Below are 21,705 nucleotides of genomic sequence, written 5' to 3'. Positions count from 1 at the left end.
TTTATGTCTAATATTTGGCAGAATAATTAATAAGAAATTAAAATAATGTTTTGGGTTTTTTTGTAGTTGAATAAAAATGGTGAGAGGTAAATATCTATAAGGTCACTGCAGCATCTTCAGGACAGCTTCAGTGGCAGATGCAATAATGGGGATGATACATACTTTATCACTGGGTTTTGATTTGCTCCTTTTTAGCTCCACATTTTTAAAGTTTTTATTCCATGTTGTTTATAGTTATTATTAATAATTTAATATTAGTATTTATTGAAAGCCTTAGTACTTTCAAAATGCTTTATAAATATTTTTCAACTGATCTTTACAATGCTGGAAATTATATTATATATTAATTATAATAATATGCTATTATTGATATTTTTATCATTGATCAATCATTTCAGGAATGTCCAATTATTCATGATTCATTGAAAGGTTTTTCCTGGCAAAGATACTAGAGTGGGTTTGTCATTTCCTTCTCCAGCTCTTTTTTACAGTGGAGGACACTGAGGTTAAGTGACTTGCTCAGGATCACACAACTAGTAAGTGTCTGAGCCTGTTTTTGAACTCAGGACTTCCAGAGTAGAGAAAAAAATGGCAAACCACTCCAATATCAGTGCCAAGAAAACCCTTCAATGATTCACAAAGTCAGATATGACTGGAAAATGATTGAACTTCCTGATTCAGGCCTATGTGCTAGAACTACCTTGTTGTTTTATGATTTTCATTTTAAGGTAAAGACACTGAGTCTGAAAGAGGTTGAATGAATTGTGATAGCTAATAAATAAGATTTGAAGAGATTGGATTTGAATTCATATCTTCCTGACTGCCTGTCCAATGTCTATATGCTGTGTTTATTTTTGTCTGATAGCAATACAATATTTAAAAGTTTTCCAATTGCTTTTCTCACAATGACCCTATCTATGAACTAAATAGTTCAAGTATAATTTCCTTCATTTCTTTCAGATGAAAAACCTATGATCAGATGGATAAAATGACGTCTCTTACCCACATTAACTATGGTCAAGCTAGTAATTATCCAATAGGATTCTATCCAGTCTTCCTGACACAAATTCCAAGAGTTTTGCTGATTCCAAATCCAACACTCTTTCTACTACAACTCTCTACAACTCTGTGTGGAATTGAGAACTGGCACAACCATTCTGGACAAAAAGGATTGCAACTATATCTGGAAATGACCATGATGTATAAGCAAAATTTACCCATAATACTGTTTGTTTGTTTTTTTTTTAAGTTCTCTCTTTGAGGGAATAAGAATTTACTGAAAAAAATTACACTGTTTCCAGAAGCAGTCATTCCCACATTTGGATGGCTTTTATTATTGACTTTTTTCTTATATCTAGATGAAATCTGTCTCGGTAATTTCTATCAGCTAGCTACCAGTTATTAGTTAGTATCCTAGAAGTAACTAAGTGATACGGTAGATAAGACATTGAACCTGGAATCAAGAAGACCCTAAAGCAAATCTAGCCTCTAATTCTTCTTCTTGTAGCCAAGCATGAAAAGTCTAATCACTCTTCCACATGATAACCTTACAAACATTTGAAGACACTAACAATGTTTCACCCACCTCCATCTAAATTTTCTTTCTCAAATTTCTTTAATTGATTCTTAAATGGCATGATCTCCAGTTTTCTCAGAACCCTGATCATACTCATTGGAACACACTCTATCAATGCATTCTGAAAATGTGGCATCCAGAAGGAATATAATAGTCTAGATATGATCTGATCTGAGCAGAATGCAGCAAGACTGCCAGAAACTCTCCTCCTTTTAATGTCAAGTTAAAATCCATTCACTTTTTGACTATCACATTATTCTACTGATTCTTGTAGAGTTACTAACCTCTCCTCCCCCATCCCATCTTTTCTCTTTTACTGGTATTATTGTCTAATATATGTCTTATCATACTTATTATCAGATTATCACAATTATCAAATGAGATAACATTTGCAAAAAGTGTTTAATCCAATGCCTGGCAAATAATAGGTGCTTGATAAATGTTCTCTCCCCACTCCATACAATTGATTTTTTGAACCCAAATATGAGAATTTATATTGATTGCTGTTAAAGTTCTTTTAATCAGATTCATCCCAGTAATGTTGCCTGTCAAGATCTTCCTGGATCCTATCATAAAATTTGTCAGTGGTTCTTCTTGGTACTATTTCCCTTATATATGTGATGAACAATTTTTAATATAAACAAATAAATGAATGAACAAGCAAATTCATAAAGAAATATAGAGGATCAAAGAGAGATTCCTGCAACAATCAAGTAGAGACATCTTTTTAAGCTTACAGTGAGTCACAACTGACTATTTAACTAGTCCCAAATCCACATAGTTGCACTCTCATCTGGCTTACATCTTTCCACTTTGTCCACAAACATAGTAGGAGAAGCCTTTTCAATTTCTTTGCTGAAATCCAAGTATACTATGCTCGTGGCATTCCCCTGAATGACCAGTCTAGCAACTAGATCAAGAAAAGGAAATTAGGTTAGTCTTTGGTCTTTTAAGAAAAGGAATGCAATCATGGAGCCTAAGCAAAAATAGGTTATTGAATTTTAGAACAATTTCCATATTATTTTTCAAAGGATGAAAAGACATATGTATGAGCCATAGTAATAAAGAAGAGGGGTAATTTGGAAATGCTTTCTCAAATAAACATTGATTTTGGCTTTCTAAAGGTCCTAGAGGGGCTAAGATTAGAAGTAATCCTCTACATTAATACTCATTTTATGGTATATTCAGCAACACAAAGAAAACGAAATCATTCTTATTTGAAGAAAATGGCTTGAAAGTCACCATGTCACTATTTCACCTAGCTTTTAACTTCTACTTTGTATTCTTTTTATTTAGTCTTCTTGTTTCTCCCTTAATCAACTGTAACCTTGTAACTTCTGGAGGCCTCACATGTTACCTTGTATGTACAAAATACTCAACAACTAATTTCTTTTAGTCAAATTGAGGCAAAAATTTGTTTGTTTGTTTGTTTTTTCAAAAAAGCAAATTCTAAAGTCTTAAAAAAAAATTGGAGAGCAGAGACACAATATGGATGGTGTTACTTTAGAAAAAAATTTTAATGTGACTTTTGTATTGGGTCTCACCAAAGTGACAGGAAATGCAGATAGTGCCTATCTGAGCAGAGATATGTAAGGCTTGTAATTGAAATTAATTATATGTTCTTTCCATTTTCCATTTCCCTTTTAGAGTTGGACAGGTGGGAATGCTTTAGCTCTTAAGTTACAGAGCTCTGTAAATCCTTTACAGTCAAACATTAGGCTTTCAGAGCACTCCCCCAACTCCCCCCAGCCAGCTTTGTCCTAAAACATTCCTTCACGACCTTACCCTGCTTAAAATCAGACTGGCCCCATCCCCCAGGTCACTCTGGCTGACTGCCCATCCACACATTTATGTCTGCCTTTTGAGTGTTTTCAGAAGCCCATTAAATTGTGCCTTGGCAGGCCAGACGCATTCACCTCGCCCTAAGACCCAAAGAGAGGAGGTTATCAAATTCCCTCATCTTTGCCAGACATTCAAAGCCTCAAGTTCTCCAGTCCTGCAAGGAAGCTATGCAGTTGCACAAAGTAAGATGTTAGAACTTGTAAACATGTCATACAATATTATAATATGCCTGTGGGGCACAGATATGTACAAAGGTTGGGAGGGCCTGGGGACACAGAGCCTGCCCTTTGGATAGAGCTGTCTTAATGCACATTATTTTTTTGGAGACAGCACAATGGGTATTAACTTTCCATAAGGGGCCTGACACCAATCCTTAAATCAACTGGTTTCAATAGTGCTCCTTTAGCCAATGGATCTTCTTAGGCTAAAAATTGAAAAAGCAATATGTTGTTACAGCACCTTCTATTAGATAAAGGCTGAATTCCCTTCTCTACTTACCCCCCCTCAACACTCAATACCTTCCTCCACTCTTCTTTCCCTCCCCCTTCCCCAACTCCACCCTCAGAGACTGTCAGTATTCAAAAACCAAAGGGGTTTGAGGGGGAATAAAAAGGGGGGGGAGGGGGGAGAAACCTGAGACCTTCCATCTGGCTGCTGGCAAGACCTGCCTGGCTTCTGAATTTCTGGACAGTACTTGCAGCAAAACTCCCTCTGCATCCTACCCAGGACTACCCCAAACTCTCATTTTTACAATAGACTTAAAAGAAGGGGAGATAGAGAATGCTTCTGAGCTTCACTTCAAAACAAATCTATGGGGTTGAGTGATGAGATTAGAATTCATGTGAATTGTGGCTCACAGGCCAGGGGGACAGTTAAGGTGAAAGTAGCTTTCCCAGAAATCCTTAAGAGTTTGGAAAGATTTCTGGTAACCTAACCATACCTGCTGTTTAGCCTCTGAAAGTAATCTGATGAGGTTTAATCTGCAACATGGCTCTGGACCGGAAGTATAGCTGTACATTCGAAAACCCAAGAAAAAAGAAAGAAAGGGGAAAAAAAAGATATTTTAGAACATACAAAACTGGCAGGACTGCTCTGGACAGGAGATAATGTAAACTAGCCTTGCTGGAAATGAGCTGCAAAATACCTTCATTTTCTAGTACAGTGAAACCCTGATAAAATCACAACTGTTAAGGTCATACAGTATATCAGGTAGAATCACAGTCTTTAGAACTCCATTATTAATGCAGACAACCTCACAATCAAAGAGGATAACAGCACAGTTTCCAGATGCCAATGATTTGATCCTATCTTATTTGGCTGTTTACATTTAAATAATGTGGCTGTATAAATTTAAATAATATGAACCACCAACAGATGGATCCCAGTGAAAAAATGTTGTCTTCTCTGAGACCCTGAATATACAGTACACAATGCTTTACAATTTATTTGAGCGGGAGCTCATATTTTTGGGGGGTGGGGATGAGAATTAAAAAAAAATAAAAGAGAGAGACTCCTTTCTCCTATCATTATGGAAATAAAAAGGGGTACTGCTTTAGTTCATTGCTGTCAGTGCCAAGGAAACATGCAGTTCTCTAACCTCTAGTACAATGTACCCATAAGGTACCAGGCATCAAAGCATATTAAAAGATATTAACTGCATATTTGCTTATGAACAAGATAAAAAGCTGTAGGGCCTCCAGCTTCTCAAGCTGTGAGTGGAACAGCTTTGCAATTTGCCTGCAAAACTGCATTTTGATCTTAATGAATATAAAATGGCTGCCATTAAAAGTAAAACAGATTATTTCAGGTCTTCCAGGGCCCATAGCTCTTTGGCGGTCTTGGAGGGCCACTATGATCTTTCATTAAAATCTCACAGCAGGGCTCCCTCACCAGCAAATCAAGCCTTGCAGTCTAGGAGATTGGCTACATTTAAAAGTAATTTTCAGAAATCTACACAGATTTTCAATTTGGTAATGAAAGCCATAAGAGAATGCAGGCAACGTTTTGTCGAATATTGTTACTAATCCCGCGCTCACATTCGTTAGAAATTACACTGCCCCGTAACTATCACACTGTTGGCGGCCTGCCACGCCGGCTCCACTGTAATCCTCATTTGTTAATGGGTAGCATGTGCTAATTGTTGTCAGCCCCCTCTCCTGCCACGCATCCCGCATCCCTCTCCCAACAGCAGCTTGGACCTGCTCGGAGGTGTTTGCTACCTTGCGCGCGGCTGGTCCAGCTCAGTGCCCAAAGCTGAACTCCGCCCGAGGAACAGCTAGAAAGAACGGGAGTCATCGTACTTAGAAGGCTCGAGGGTTGGCTGTTTGCTGCCGATTTTGACCCCCGTCAAATCCAAGTTTCCCCAAATTCCCTCGCCCTACAAATATTAATCTCCTCCCCGATATGCTCTACGACTAAATCTGAGGACAAGGGAGGGAAACTCACAAGAATTGTAATGTAAAATGAGAGATGTGGTTTACTGTAAGCAGAGTTGAAAGGTATGAATAGTAAAAATGATCTTATCTCCTTATTCAAAGCTAGAGAGAAGATCACATCTAAAACCAGAAACGGATTGTAGGCAGCTGAAAAACTAGCTTTCAAAGGAAAAGTTTGACTCTTTGAACTCCCTTCCCTGGGAGGTGGGTAGCTACAGTGCCCTCACGTGGATAATCCTGTACTGGAAATCCTCTCGGCCTTTAATAATCTAATTCCTAGAGACAGGGTTAGGGGTGGCGGAGGAAAACCCTCTTGTGGGAATGGTCCCAAATCCAGCATCCTTAGGTATGGTTTGGGCAGATGTCTCAGCGAATGAAAGTAAAAGCTCTCAAAGACACAAAACAATTATGAATGAAAATATGATTATGCAGAACAGATTTTATATAATGCATTCTAAACCAGGTTTTTTTTTTTTTTTTTTTTTTTTTTAATAGAATGTTTGAACTGGGTGGATTTGTTGTTTTTGTTTGTTTGTTTTGTTTTGTTTTTTTCTGAGATCCTAGGAAAGAAAGTATCAGATTACATTTCCTTTCAGGAAAATACAACCAATAAGATCTATTTACCTGGCATCTTTAAGAAAAAGCATTTTCCTGTACTAAAAGTGCAAAGAATTCCTTTCCAGCTCATACCTGATTGGATAGTCAATTAGTTTTGCCGATGAGTATAAAATAACCTGTCTATTCGACAGGAGAATGAGAAACAATAGGAATATATATGCAAAAGATGTTATTTTTAGATCGCAAATATTGGCTACTTGTGCTTAAATACAATGCTTCTTTGCACTCCACCCAGTCCCTCCTCCCCTGGTCCTTTTCCTCCCTCTCTCTTCAACAGCACCCAAGGAATTTCTTTTGAGTATCCTGGCTGTGTCCCTTTGCCATACAAAAAGTGAAGACTTTTAATTGGGTGACAATGCCTTATGATTTTTAAGGGAATGACACAGGGATACCTAATAAGATGCCACTACTAATGTTCATTAGACATTAAGGAGGAAAACCCTGGCCAATCCCTGTGTCTGAGGCCTCAAGAGACTTATCAGGTACAAACAACTTGGTAAGCAATTTTGAATCTATCCAACCTGTAGTTACTCAGAAAACATTCATATGGCATGCTAGATTTTTGTTTTTTAAGCCCCAGAGTGACACCATAGGAAATTCTACTGAGTCTTCCTGAACTCAGAAGTCTGAGAGTTCTTTTCTTTCACCTGCCTTCAATTGTTCTCCTATTTCTCTGGAAAAACTCTGTGTGGCTTTTAACAACTATATACTGAATGCTCTTTCAAGCTTATTATGGGGTATGACTTGTGCAAAGTTGTGGGCAGAGTGGGTGGTATATTATCAATTCTGACTGTTAAGGACTGGAATAAAATAAATAATTTCATTTAACTAATTGCTGGAAGGGCAAACAATGCCATAGGTCACAGAGTATAAGTAATATAATTAGGCTTCAGATAATCCAGTTAAATTTTACTAGTTATATTAAAGGGTAATTATTTATTTATTTCAATCTAGTATTATGGTTCTTTTGAGCATTCTCTAAACTGAATGTATCTGTTAGATTTTAGGAATGACAACCAGGAAATAAAAATATATGTAGATAAATGCTTTCATTAGACGATATCAAGTGCATGATAAAATATTTTATGTCCCTTTTGAAGTGGCTTAATTGAAATTTTCAAATAGTCTTTTATTGCATATATTGAATTTTCTACTGTGGCATTATAATAAGAAAGAATTTGGGTCTGCAATTTACAAATTGCAGAGAGAATTTTTTTGTAAATCCATCAAAGCTTGATTTTAAAAATAAAAAAGACATATTGAAGAAAGTATTTAGTGACTATTTTTGGATGCTTATGCATGTTATTTTGTACTTATAAGGAAAATTTTTATGATTGGGGAAATTAAACTGTGGAAACCCTGAGTAGCTTGAGAAGCCCCCTTTCAACTTAATGATGTTACAGGCAAGGGACCTTGGTCAAAGGAACTACCCATGCCTCCTTGTACCTCACTGGAAAGATCTAGGGAATCCCAAGTTGCATAAGGTTGCCTGCTAGATAACTGGGAACTGAAAGTATAGAAAAATGCTATCTCACTTGTGGTCCATAATAATAAGATTCAAAATGGCTCAATATTTTTTATATTTCTCTGTTGGACTTCCAGAACTGGAACAAAAATCTTCCAGGAGAAACCCTTGACAAATATTATGTGCTTGTCCAAATGGCCTAAGTTCTTGAAGGTAGAGTTGCTAGCTACCTTCTGCCATTCTCTTTCCTTTTTTAAGCACAGGCTAGTGACTAGAACTCCTGAGAATGAACTGGCCATGCCTAATAAAAAGCAGGCTCTGGGTCATTGCTATAATTCCTGAGCAAGAACATCACAGTGATAGATATGTGCTTGTATGTGAACGAATTGGAGTATTACTGAAAGAAAACCTTCTTTAACTAGATCAATCCCAAGTTGAAAGTTCTTGATTTCTATTGTTCAGACAATAGACTCTTAGAGACAGACTTTATCAACATCTTCTGAAGAAGGAAAGGATTCAGTAAAAATAGAACAACCTCCAACTAGAGCTCTGTGGTGAAAGGGGGTGCAGAGATAAATCAGATCTTGATGAATCCCCCAACATATTCATATCATTTACCCATCAAATAACATACAACTAATATTCATCCAAAATGTCATCAAATAATGCAGTTTAAAATAACCTAGAAGGAAGGTTTTGTCTAAGAAAAAAGATTTTCTTAGGCTCCAAGGTACACCTCATATATCTACTATAACTTACAATGGATTTGTTTTCTCTTTATAATATGGAGTATTTGAATTGTAACACTCTACTCATATCCTCTTCTCTTCAAGGATCAATGATTTTATGGGTTTGGGTGTGGGTACTCCATTCACCACCATTGAATGGGATAACTATATCAATCAGAAGACCACTTTAGTAATCCCTTGTAGGTGAACAATTTGCTGACCTACAATCAATCAGGGAGTAAACATCTTTGAACCTGTTGGTCCTCAGATAACATATATACTGTTAGTTTCTGGCCCTGTACTTAAAGTATTTATAGCTATTTAAAGCCTGCCAGAAAAAAAAAAAAATGTTTGTGACAGCCTTTGTAGTGTCCAGAAATTGGAAACTGAGTGGAGGCCCATCAATTGGAGAATGGCTGAATAAATTATGGTATGTGAATATTATGGAAGATTATTGTTCTGTAAGAAATGACCAGCAGGATGATTTCAGAAAGGCTTAGAGAGACTTACATGAACTGATGCTGAGTGAAATGAGCAGGACCAGGAGATCATTATATACTTCAACAACAATACTGTATGAGGATGTATTCTGATGGACATGGCTCTCTTCAACAATGAGATAAATCAAAGCAGTTCCAATAGAGCAGTAATGGACTGAATCAGCTACAGAACTCTGGGAGTTGACTATGAACCGCTACATAGAATTCCCAATCCCTCTATTTTTGTCTGTCTACATTTTTGATTTCCTTCACCCGCTAATTGTACACTATTTCAAAGTCCAGCTCTTTTTGTACAGCAAAATAAGTGTATAGACATGTAGACATATATCGTATTTAATTTATATTTTAACATATTTAACATGTATTGATCAACCTACCATCAGGGAGGGGGTGGGGGGAAGGAGGGATAAAATTGGAACAAAAGGCTTGGCAATTGTCAATGCTGTAAAATTACCCATGCATATATCTGGTAAATCAAAAGCTATTAAAAAAAAAAAAACCTTCCAGACTTTGTGATTTTTTGCCAGAGTTTTAAAACCAAAGTTACCTCCCACCATGGGGCATCAGAATAGGTCTTTAATGGAGTACACTTATGTATACTTCAATTTCAATACTTCTGTTGATATATTAGTATAATTTAAACATTACTATATAGGCAGGCTCAATTTATAAGCCAGTTATTCTCAAAACTCAGTCTGTTGTTCAGAACTTGATGTGTTTCTCCATATAAAGTGTTACATATTGTGGCTCAGTTCTGTCTAGTCCATAAAACTCTATATAACCTCTTAGTACAAATGTATTATAATGTTAGTACTATAAACCAGAATTCTGAAGTGGGAAAGAAGAAAAAGAGGAAATCTTGATTTCTTTTTCTTTTCCTGAGCATGTGGTTAGCAAAAAGAAGGTTACAATTTCATTTTTTGTGCCCACCTCACAACTCTTTTTATACCTCTTTAGATACCCCTTCAGGGTCCAATTTTATCTGGATGAAAAATCTTCTACTTGAGGGGTCTTTTCTAGGATTGCTCCTGCACCAAACAAACCCTCCAAGAAACAAAATTGCCTAATCCCTACTTGCTCATCATCTTACTTGTCTCCCATCCTAGTCAAATCTATGATTTCTTCAATGAAGTTTTTTTTGGGATAGATGTGAGTATATACAAACTCTAGCTAACCCAGCATGTAATATAATGTCAAAGGAGTATAGAAATTGATTTTTCAGTATCTCATTCCAGACTCTCTGTCCTTTTTAGTATATCCTGAGGATAATCGGGTTCATATCTAGCTAAACAATGATAGGGATTATTATTTTTATTAATATGGGATTTTATTAATATAGGACAGTCATGGATAAGGAAACTCTCTGGTGCAACTATCATTTTAGTGAGTTGTATAAATTGTAAATTTCATTATCAGATGAGATTTCTTTCTTTCTTTTTCTTTTCTTTTTTTTTTTTTGGTTATCCACATAACATAATGCTAGTCATGGAATGAGAAGACCTGAGTTTGAAACCAGATTCAGACATGGCTGTGTGGTCCAGGATAAATAATAACCTATCTTTGTCTCAGTTTCTCTCAACCTAAAATGGTGATAATAATAGTACCTATTTCCCAGGGTGGTTATGAGAATCAAATGAAATAGTATTTGAACAGTAATTTAGTATAGTACAGTGTCTGACACAGAAAATATTTCATAAATGCTTATTTCCTTTTTTCTTCCCTTCCTTTCATCCTTTCTCCCTTCCTTTCTCTTCTCTCTCCTTTCATTATTTCCTTCCTCTATTGATCCCTTCCTTTTCCCCTTTTTGCTTTCATTCTTTCCTCCCTCCCTCTGTCTCTTTCCTTGTTCTTTCCGTCTCTCCTTCTTTCCCTCTTCCTCCCTTCTTTCTTCCCTTGTTCCTTCTCTGTCATTTTCTTCCTTTCTTCCCTCCTTCTCTTTCTCTCTATTATTTTCTCTCTCCTTTTTTCTTTCCTTCTCTCCTTTCCTCCCTTCTTCCTTCCCTCCCTTTCTTTCTATATTCCTTCTTCCTTTATTCCATCCCTTCTTCTTTCTTTCCTTCTCTCCCTCCCTCCCAACCTTCCTTTCTTCTTTTCTTCTTTCCTTCCTTCCTTTCTTCCTTCTGCTTCCCCATGCTAAAAACTTAAGTGACTTACATGGTTCACATGGTCAATATGAGCTTGACAGGGGCTTGAACTAAGCTTTTCCTGGTTCTGAGGCCAGTTCTTTATTCAGCATATTAGGCTGCTTCATCTAGTTAAAGAAATTAGCGATAATTGCCAATATCATATCATATTAGCAGAGGCTAACAGGAGAAAGAGAGGAGCATCCAAGCTGGCTGGTTAAAGACATTATTCCCAGGATTCCAGTGGCAAACAGATGTTGGAATCAAGTAATTCATAGGGGAAAATTCCATAAAAAGCTATAGGATAATAATCATGATAACACACATTTCAATTGTGCTTTACTATCTGCACGAATCTTTCCTTTCATTATTCTTGCAAGATAGATAATATGAGTATAATTTTCCTTCTTTTACAGATGAGAAAACTGAGGCTTAGGAAGTGTCATAGTTTGTAGGATTTAAAACTGAAAGGAAGCTTAGAAATCACATAATCCAACATTTCCATTTTTTTTTTTTTTTTTTAGATTAAGAAAGAAACTTAGACAAGCCAAAAGCAATCAGAAGTCAGAATTTGGACAGTCTTCAAACAAAATCTAGGATTTTTTTTCCCCCACTTCCCTTAGCTACAATAGTTTTTTTTTTTTTTTTAACTGTACTATGCTATTGCTTTGGATGGAATAAACTGTCCTTGGTCACATGATGTATATTGGAATTGGATCTTGGACTCAGGTCTCTTGCTTGAATGTTTCATGTTCTTTCAGTTTTAGCACACTGTGTCTTTTATTTTGATATTTAGGAAATATGGATATTAATGATCTGCTATTTGTTTAAAACTGACTGATATAGTTATCATGCTGAATGAAACTCCATCTTATTTCTATTACATCCAACTAACACCCTAGAGGTACCCAATCCTTCCATTAATTTGTTAATTCAGCCCTGAAACTGATAGGAGATAGGCGACATTATTTAAAAAGTACCTAGGAAGACTTCTAGAGCATAAATCTACAAACTCTCTTACTTCATGGACTTCTGTAGTAAGTAAGAAGCGGACCACAGAACACAACTAACATAAACATGGAGTATTACAAATTAGCTATTGCAGAAACTAGAAAGGTAATCAAATTCTAGTTCAGGTTTGATAGTACCTAATTGTCTGGATCATTCCAAAAATATTGCAACTTTTGCTACTAAAGAACAAAAACCTTCTTCCCCAACCTGAGCTGCTTACTCCTTATTCCTAATCTACTTGAGTCCTATCCTGTGGTATGAAACTTTATAATTAATAGACTTGCTCTCATCTTAAACTTTACTGTCATTTTCTCCTATCATTTTGGCATTTACTAACACCAAACTCTCTCCTGATAAAACTGTTTCTCTGGATATCTAATACTGTGCAATAATGTCTCTACTTCCTCTTATATTTTCCCAATCATTTGATATGGTACGGTGTCATATTATCCCTTGATTTCTATAGCCATTTCCTTTACCATGATCATTTATCAACTTCTCTTTTTTGTATAAAGATTAGAATCTTTGGGTAATTATAGGCATTAAGGTTCTTAAAAATGTATCTCACATCTGCAAGAATTAGCAGCTCTTTTTGTGATAACAAATAATTGGAAAAGGAGTAGAAGCCCATTAATTAGGGAATGGCTGAATAAGTTGTAGAACATGAAGGTAATGGAATATTATTGGTAATATTGGCAATTTTTGGTAGTATTGGTAATATTATTGATAATTGGAATATAAAAAATTATGAAGAAGCTGATTATAAAAAGGCTCAAAAGGATTTACATGAATTGATGGTGAGGGAAACAAGCAGGAATAGGAATACATTGAACACAAGAACAGTAAGAATGTGTGATAATCAACTATGAAAGACTTGATTCTTCTCAGTCGTTCAGTGATCCAAAGGAATTCCAATAATCTTTGGGCAGAAAATGCCATCTGCGTGCAGAAAAAGAATTATAGAGATTGAATATAAATCAACACATGCTATGTTCACTTCTTTTTCTGTTTTTTTCTCTCATGGTTTTTCCATTTCGTTCTGATTTTTCTCTCCCATAATGATTCATAAAGCAATGTGTATTAAAATAAATTAATTGATTTTTAAAGTCAGAAAAAATGTCTGTCTTTACTCATATTCACACATAATTGGCTGTCTTGCTTTCTAATCTTAAATAGAAACTTTTTTATCTACTTTAATTTTCCCCCCATCTAAATCTGTTTTTATTTATTCTTGGGAAATACAATCTATCTATCTATCTATTTATCTATTGATATTTACACAAATATATATACATCTATGCATATGTACATCTATGCCTCAATCTATTATCCTTCTGTACATATGTCAGCACAATTATTTGAACACATTTTCTGTTTAGAAAGGGTCTTCATGATACATTTAGTTCACAAAATACTGAATCATCCAACTTTTTAATAAAAAAGTCTAGTTAAAGGTAGAACTAGACTAACACTCAAGGCAGTCTACTGCAGTTTGGGATAGCTATAATTGTTAAGGTTTTCTTTAGATAAGGTCCAAATATGCCTCTTCCCAACTTTGGAATTTAGAAGACAAGCCTCGTTGTCTTTTTTTCAGTAATATGTCTATGAGTTTATCAACAAAAGTAATTGTTCCATGGGTGCATTTCACAACACATCCATAACCTCTCAATCATTGCAATTCAAGTCTATATATTTCCATAATTCTTGCATAAAGGATATACCAAAAATCATCTGACTTCCTCTTGTTCTTTAAATATGCCTAGGCAGGAGTCAATTTTTTTGGTATAGCAAATTCTTATCTTACTAATTCAAGAGAGCTCCCAATTTAAAAGAATCTTATGATGACTACTTTTGAAAAGTTACCATTCATAACTTATCATTTTGTAAATATAGATTTTCATATATATTTGTCCAAGGAAACTAAGCCATCCATGTAATTTATTTTGTCATATATCTAGTAACAATACAACAGTGTGAGAAGAGGTCAAATTTAAACACCAATATTCCTACACTCTCTTCTAGTTTCCAAACAATTAGCAAATAAATCTTTTCCCATTTAATGCTCCCAGATGCTTTCTTGGGCCTTTTATTTCACTGGGTGTTAAACCATAGTATGTAATGAGATGAGAAAGAAGGTTATGGTGGGAAAAGAATGTCATTGGAGGACTAAGACAACTAGAATCTAAATTCATCTATATGAAGAAGATGAAAATTAACCAGATAGAAGTTATCCTTGTGTCAGAAAATGACAAAATAGTCACAATGAGACAATGGAAAACAGATCACTTATAAGATCAAAGTGACTGAAGTTTAGTCAACTTAGCACACTGAATTGTTACCAAACTTCTACAAGTATGGTATCATTCTAAAGCTTGAGAACTTAATATTTATCAGTTAATGATAATTACTTGTCTATTGCAATTTTAGATTATGTGGTTATAGTACTTAGCTTTCTATGAGAATAAACCTCCCTTTACTTTTCTGAAGAAGTGGGGTTTTTTCAGCGTTTGTTTCATTATATTGGCTACTTTCCTGAAATTTTTTCCCCTTTTGTTTATTAAAAGAGATTTTTCTCTGAAAAGGTCTTAGAGGTAAAATATAGTAGGGAATATAGCTCTCTTAAAAATATGGTAACAAATATATAAATAATAAAGTAATTTTTTTGTAATAACTTAATTTGGCTATTTTTCTTTATTATTCTCGTTTTCTAGGTGTGTAAACTGAGGCTTAGTTTGAAGTAAAAATCTACTGGTCTTTTATTTTAACCAACTAGTCTTGCTAAGGCTAAGTAGATGCTAAGTGTATAGGTCAGCTTGGTGGCAATGGATGAGATACTGGGCTTGGAATCAGGAACTCAGATAGCCTCAGAAACTTATTAGCTGTGTGAACTTGGTAAATCATTCAATCCTATTTGTCTCAGTTACTCATCTGTAAAATGAATTGGAGAAGGAAATGGCAAATCACTCAGTCCAGTGTCTTTGCCCAAATGTAGTCACTAAGAATTGGATATGTTTTGTTGAAGGGGCTAAGTGATTTGTCAGTGGTTCCATAGTTAATGCATTTCAGAACCAAAGTTTAAACCCAACTCCTGATTATAAGATATATAATATGATATTATCACATAGATTTATTAATTATTATTATGGTTTATTATTATTATTAAACATATCTGGAGTTTCATAAATATTTATTAAGATAATAATCAAATTATTAATTTAGAATTGGAAAGGATCTCTGAGATCATCTAATCTAATGGACTCATTTAATAGACAAAGAGACTGAGATTCAAGGTTGATGAGTCACTGAAAGCTGGGATTTGAGTCTAGGTTTTTGAACTTCCAATCTTTCCACCATACCATGCTGCTTCAGTGAATTTCTTGACTTTACCAGATCCAAAGCTTTGACAAAACAGGACAAAGTTAAGGAGTTTATAGGTTAAAAGTTTTAGCAAGGATACAAGATTGAGCAACTAAGTCAGGTCTCTTGTCCAACTTTTAGCCCTCAATCTTTCCCAGGACAGGCCGAGGGTTTTCCAACTTTATTGTTCTTCAAAGAGAAAAATCACTCCCTATTATCTCTCTTTTGCCACTTTTTTTTTTTTTTTTTGATCAAGGTGACTTATAAACAGCTGCAATAAAAATGATGATATTTTTCCCCTCATGATGGTATTCTCAGTAATGTCTCAGGGAAAGCAGAGAGGCCAAAAGATACGTGACATTCACAGATTTTGGCCCTGGAGCCACAGAGACCACACTAGCAATTTCTTCATTTGACCAAATGAATGGTCATCACAAAAACAAATGTAACTTTGGTATCACTGATTTGGCTGAGACAGCTTAGGGGCTTGAACTTAATAGACTTCCTCTGACAGATTAGGATCTTCCAGCGGGCCTGCATCATCCTGTCACAACAGATAGCCAAGTCCAAACCACAGGCATGGGACTGCCCTTGATCCATAACCTTAGAATACAAAATAACTGGCTAAAGAATGTAATAAGACTCCCAAGGAAATACCTTTGAAGACAGTATTCATTTTGCTTGGTGGTCTTTTACTGAAGACAATTAAGCATTAAGAACTGATTGATGCTTAAATAAAATGCCTAAGAGTAAAAGCACATTTTTATATTCTAAAGGCCCAAGTAAAGCCATGCCTAAGAAGGGATTAACTACTATCAGATGATATTACTACTGGATTAATGGTGTTTCGAATTCACTATATTTATATTAAAAAAAAAGAAGAAGAAGAAGAAGAAGAAGAGGAATCTCTTTTAAGGAGGATATAAGTGATTTCTATAAAACCTAAAAGCTAAAAGAAAACTCATTTAAAAATAGAAAGATGAGAGCTATAGAATTCTCTTTGTGTATAAATCATTAATTGAAATATTTTTTTCTTTCAGTGTTTGGAAAGACACCTTAAACTTTAAGTAAATTGTCTTGATACTAAAATCTATAGAGATCATAATAAATCTTGGATGTCACAAAAGAGTGTAGGGGGGAGACAAAGAGAGAGGGAGAGACAGACACAGACAGAATAGAGAGACAGAGACAGAAAGACAGAGAGAGAGACTGAGACAGACAGACAGACAGATAGACACAGAGAGAGAGACAGAGAGAGAGAGAGAGACAGAGAGAGACATAGAGAGAGAGACAGAGAGAGAGAGAGAGAGAGAGAGAGAGACAGAGAGAGAGAGAGAGAGAGACAGAGAGAGAGAGAGAGAGAGAGAGAGAGAGAGAGAGAGAGAGAGAGAGAGAGAGAGAGAGAGAGAGGAGTCTTGTATTGATATTTTATATTCCAGTGGGTATTTTAAACCATTTTTATTTTAGACAATTGTTTTTGTAATAGATATACTAAGGGTGATCATTTTATTTTATTGCTAGTCATTGCTGACTGAAATATTTTGCCAGATGAAAGTAATTACCATAACTATATTACTTTTCTAACCTGTTCTGTCTATTGAATCCAAGATATTCATGGTGTGAAATTTTGTTCTCTTCTGGAAAAAAAAAAAAAAAGTTAGATGGTTTTCTGCTCTGACCTTAATTATGGAAAGCCCATACAACAAGTGTTATGATGTGTGTTTCCCCCTTTCTATATTCTTTAGATCTAAAAAAGGTTATAAGAAAACTCTAACCTTGGTGTAGAAATGTAAAGATGAGAAAATTGAATAGTGTAATAGCAGATGTTGGTCTTGAAAACAAGGAAAAACATCTACCTATAGAATAGCCCCAACTAAACATTTAGGGGAAATATAATACATTTTAAAAATACTACTAAGAATAAAAAATCATATCATGGAAGGAAAAAAGAAGAAAGGAAAAAAGAAGAAAGAAAGAAAGAAAGAAGGAAAGGAAGGAAGGAGGGAGGGAGGGAGGGAAGGAAGGAAGGAAGGAAGGAAGGAAGAAAGGAAGGAAGGAAGGAAGGAAGGAAGGAAGGAAGGAAGGAAGGAAGGAAGGAAGGAAGGAAGGAAGGAAGGAAGGAAGGAAGGAAGGAAGGAAGGAAGGAAGGAAGGAAGGAAGGAAGAAAGAAAGAAAGAAAGAAAGAAAGAAAGAAAGAAAGAAAGAAAGAAAGAAAGAAAGAAAGAAAGAAAGAAAGAAAGAAAGAAAGAAAGAAAGAAAGAAAGAAAGAAAGAAAGAAAGAAAGAAAGAAAGAAAGAAAGAAAGAAAGAAAGAAAGAAAGAAAGAAAGAAAGAAACTGGTTGAAAGAGGAAAGACTATTTCCCAGGGTCACACATGGATTGCATCAGCCTATTTATAGCCATGTGTGGCTCAGGTCCTTTTCTTTAGAAATCAACCTTCCAGACCCAGGACCATTGCATTTCAGGGTTTTAATTTGGATTCATAGTCCAGCTGAGAATGTGGGTGTGGATTATAACATGCCCGTTAAATTCTTCCTTCACCCACCAAGTTAATCACATGGCAGATCCTGCATGAGCTTCAGGTCCCAAAGTAGGATAGCTAGATGGGATTGCTGCAGTGGCCCTAGAAGCATCAATTATAACAGCAGGGCAAGGGATATGATAGCAGTTTCAGGAATAAGAGAAAGCAAGAGAGGTTTCTTTTTTTTTTTTTTTTTTCCTTTACTTGGTTTCCTTTATCAAACTACAACTCCCTCAATTCCCCCTCCCCCAACTCCCACCCCTGGTGGGTGATTTCTTCTCATGAAAGGCATCCAAATCTCTATAGGGATTTGGTATTGATCACAGGAGAAGGTAGGAAACAACTCATTTCGGCTGTCAAATCCAGAGAAAAGCCATGCTTTCAATGAAACGTGTCATGCATTTTGTTCCTGACTTGAACTTTTTTCAGTGATCAAAGGCATTGGGCCAGATTCTCACCCATAGTATAAAAACAAAAAACCAAAACCAAAACCAAAACAAAACAAACAAACAAAAAAAGCCCCAAAACAAAAACAAACCAAAACAAAAATAACACAACATTGCCACCAACTTATGTGGCTTGTGACTATAGCCTAATAATCATACCTGGAATGCTCATGTTTGAAAAAAAAATTAAATGGCAATTTTCTCTCTCTGGAAGAAAGTGGGGGATGGAGAGGAAGAAGACATTGTTGATTTGGTCAATTTCCTGAAAATACTTGCTTTCACCCAGTATTGGAATTTTGCCATTGTTGTTGCCAAGAACTCTAAGCCCTGTTTTTGCTTCCAGAAAAAAAAAAAAAAAAAAAAAAAAAAAGTTCAAAAGAAAATCTGGATATAAAGTCACCTGGGGAACACCATCCTATGTCAAGGTTAGAGAAATAACAAGGACAAATCCCCAAATACCTCTCAGGATGAAATAGCAAAATTCTGCATTGAATGTGAAATCACTCAATAGCAATGAGACACCATTTCTAAGTGACTAGAGATGAATTGATATATTCAGCAAAATGAAGCAGTTTTCCCAAAGTCCACATTGTTTGAGGGATCCCAAGATTCTATTTTGCTTTTTTTTTTTTTTTTAAGTGCATTAGGAATAATTATTCTTGTTTATCTTTGGAAGAGCACCATGACATCGGGTACCTGATGGCTTTAGACACATACTAGCTGACTGGGCAATTCATTTCATCCTCTTGCTTTCCTTCTGTAAAATGATCTGAAGAAGGAAATGGCAAACTATTATAACTCCACTATATTTGCTAAGAAAATCCTAAATCGCATCAACAAAGAGTCAGACATGACTTAATAATTACTATAACACTGGAAGGAGCACCTGATGGATTTGTTGTCCTATAGTATTATCTACTGTTAATCTTCTCCTATAGATAAATACAAAGACTGATTTTATAAGAAATCTTCCAGCTTTATCTGGTGATACAGTATATAAGATGACAGCCCTACAGTCAGGACATGAGTTTAAATCTCATCTGAGATACTTAGTGACCCCAGGTAAGTCACTAAATCCTGTTTGCCTCAGTTTCCTCAGTTGTAAAATGAGCTGGAGAAGAAAATGGCAAACCTGTGTCTTTGACAAGAAAACCCCCAAAGACACCACAAAACAATGAAACTTTGTCTAGATCATCTCACAATAGTTTTAATCAGAAGGAATTAAGAGACTAATTCAGTTGTATATAAAACAAACCATTCAAATCCAATCAATATAAGATTCCAGTAAGTCATCAGTATCCACCTAGTTTGGTAAAGTGCAGTCATGAATGAAATTTACTTGCATACTTCTATTATATTTTATTTAAAAAGGAAAAACAAAAACAAAAGAGAAAAGTCCAGAAGGAAAACCAGTGAGTCTCCAATCCGAATCTCACCTGAGATTGTCCTTTAGGCATTCCAGAGCTGTTAGCCAGGCAGTCCTTTCTTTCTCTCTCACCTCTCTCTCTCTCTCTTTGAGTACCAGAGTACTTGTTTTTGTCTAGATTTTCCTTTCCTAGATGAAGAGCAGACATCATTTCTTCCCTTTTGAGACAGAAGTTGGTTATTTCTAAGAAAAGGGGAAAAAAAAATCAAAACAACATAATAAAGTCTTTTAGGGGAAATAAATTAAGATTACAAAATATAAAATAAAAAATATTGCTGTAATATATACAAAGGACAAATAATAACAAAATTGGTTAGAATATATGTAGCACTTTAAAGTTTGTAAAGCATTTTACTCCTTTAATTCCCATATTCATTATTCTGATTTTAACTTAGGCAGATTTGAAAGAGACTTGCCCACAGTTATACAACTAGTATCTGAAGCTGCATTTGAACTCAGATTTTCTTGACTCCACTTCTAGCATTCTATCCACTTCAGCAAATAGTATACAATAACTCTAAGCTGTCCATATGTGACTGACACAGTCCTGGTCAAACTAACCTTCAGACCCATTAGGCTATTAGGTTTGATGGACTCTCTGAGAGTACAATACAGCATATGCCCAGGATCTTTATAACAGCAGACAGATTTTAAAATTTAAAAGAGAACAAGGGTCCAAGGGGTAGGAATATAAACCAATTCTTCCAGAATTTGGAAGTAAAAAGGAGAGAAAGGGAATGATAGCTAGAGGAGGCAGCAAGGTCAAGTAGAAGATTCATTTAATTACAAATTATTTGATTGTTAAGATAATTGGTATATATTTTTCTACATCTTATCTCAATCAACTAAAATATATTATTAGGACCATTTCTGAACTGTCCTCGAAATTATAAAATGCATTAAAAATTTTTCAACAAAATGATAAAAGTTCATCAGCAGCCTTCAGTACTCACTGGATCAGTGATTCTAGGGGTGGAAGGAATGGCCAAGGTCATCTACTCTGGCCCTCTCATTTAGCAATAGAAGAAACTGAGTCATAGGGATGTTGAGACTCTCAAATAGTAAAGGGCAGAGGGAGGATTTGAAGCCAGGGCCTCTGCTTCCAAATCTGGCACGTTCTGCACTGGACCACAAAGTCTCCTCCATGATCTCCGCCATGAGCATCCAGTTTTCCCAAGCAAATACTAAGTGGCCCCAAATTTCCTTCATTTCCCAGATCAGAGGGAGACAGAATATCACAGTAGATAAAGGGCTGGGAATAAAATCATGGTTTAAATACAGATATTAGAAGACATGGACCTGGAGGTGAGTCATTTACCTCACTCTGTTTTATATCTTTAAAATAAAGATTCAAATTGGTTGTCTCCAAATTGTCTTCTTTCTCTAATTCTATATTCTGAAGTCACAAACCAGTCCAAAAACCATACAAACAACACCATATTGGGCATTTTAAGCCAACCCTAGATTTTTCCAGGGAGGACAAAAATAAAAGGTTGTTGTGTTTGTGTTTTTTTTTTTTTTTAAATGAATGATTATCTAGCATCTTCCCCTGTATTGAACAATTCTTGGTGTATATACAAGAAAAATAATTGTCAAAGATATTAATCTTCTCTCTCTATCCTTAGAATAACTTACCTATTGGCACTCTGCTGGAGAAA

At 35.4% G+C, this 21,705-nt stretch overlaps 1 long non-coding RNA gene across 6 annotated transcripts in view; it reads right to left on the bottom strand.

The window, feature by feature from the left end:
* The window catches only part of LOC141554735 (uncharacterized), a 983,981-nt gene that overhangs the window by 265,252 nt on the left and 697,024 nt on the right, over window positions 1-21,705 (bottom strand). For all 6 annotated transcript variants that reach the window (XR_012485934.1, XR_012485933.1, XR_012485929.1 and 3 more), the window contains one exon: window positions 20,058-20,230. This is a non-coding gene — a long non-coding RNA (uncharacterized LOC141554735). The remainder of the gene's footprint in view (window positions 1-20,057; window positions 20,231-21,705) is intronic.

Source organism: Sminthopsis crassicaudata, chromosome 2, assembly GCF_048593235.1.
Source record: "Sminthopsis crassicaudata isolate SCR6 chromosome 2, ASM4859323v1, whole genome shotgun sequence".
Taxonomy (NCBI): domain Eukaryota; kingdom Metazoa; phylum Chordata; class Mammalia; order Dasyuromorphia; family Dasyuridae; genus Sminthopsis; species Sminthopsis crassicaudata.
This window is presented reverse-complemented; position numbering and strand designations above follow the sequence as displayed.